Consider the following 816-nt stretch of genomic DNA (forward strand, 5'->3'; position numbering starts at 1 on the left):
GCCCTCTCTTTGGCCTTCAAAAGTCCTTGAGAAAAAGTGGCCCAGAATGGGCTCCTTAAGCAGTCTTCCACAACTTCAGAGGCGTCCTCGTTGTCATAAAAACGACGTCCTTTCAGTGATTTTTTAAAGATTAAGAAACAGATAAAAGTCTGAAGGGGCTAGGTCTGGTGAAGAAGCTGGGTGTGGCAGGATTTCAAAGCCGCACTGTTCTGCTGTCTGACTGGACTGTTTGTGTGCCCTGTGCGCCGAGGCGTTGTCATGCAGTAGGAGGACCCCATTACGGAGTTTTCCACTCCTTTTTCTCACCAATTCGGACCGCAATTTAATCTGCAAACCCGAATAGTAGTCCCTTGTGACTGTTTTTTCATTTTCCAGGTAATCAGTCATGATGATACCTCTCTGATGATACCTTCCCTGAAACACGACAGCATGACCTTTCCTCTTGATGGTGCTACTTTTGTTTTCTTTGTTGAGGGAGGAGAAGGGGTTTTCCATTGCATGAAGGACATTTTTTGTTCTGGATCAAAATGATAAATCTCTGTTTTATCCGTAGTCACCATGTTTTTTAAAGAAATTTGTGTCATTGGGCCCGATTCAATGGAGAGTTTAGCAGAACTTAACCCTCTGCTTCTTTTGCTCACTTGTCAAAAGACAGGGTACCCACCGCGCAGACACCTAATTCATGTTAAGATTATCATGGAAAATCGTTTCAATTGACCCTACACTGATTCCCGTTTCACTTGAGAGCTGTTTAACGGTTATACGTCGGTCTTGTAAAGCCAGTTTCTTCACTATGGATACATTCTCTTCAGTTAC

The sequence above is a fragment of the Aplysia californica genome, unplaced genomic scaffold (genome assembly GCF_000002075.1).
Source record: "Aplysia californica isolate F4 #8 unplaced genomic scaffold, AplCal3.0 scaffold00323, whole genome shotgun sequence".
NCBI classification, from domain to species: Eukaryota; Metazoa; Mollusca; class Gastropoda; order Aplysiida; family Aplysiidae; genus Aplysia; species Aplysia californica.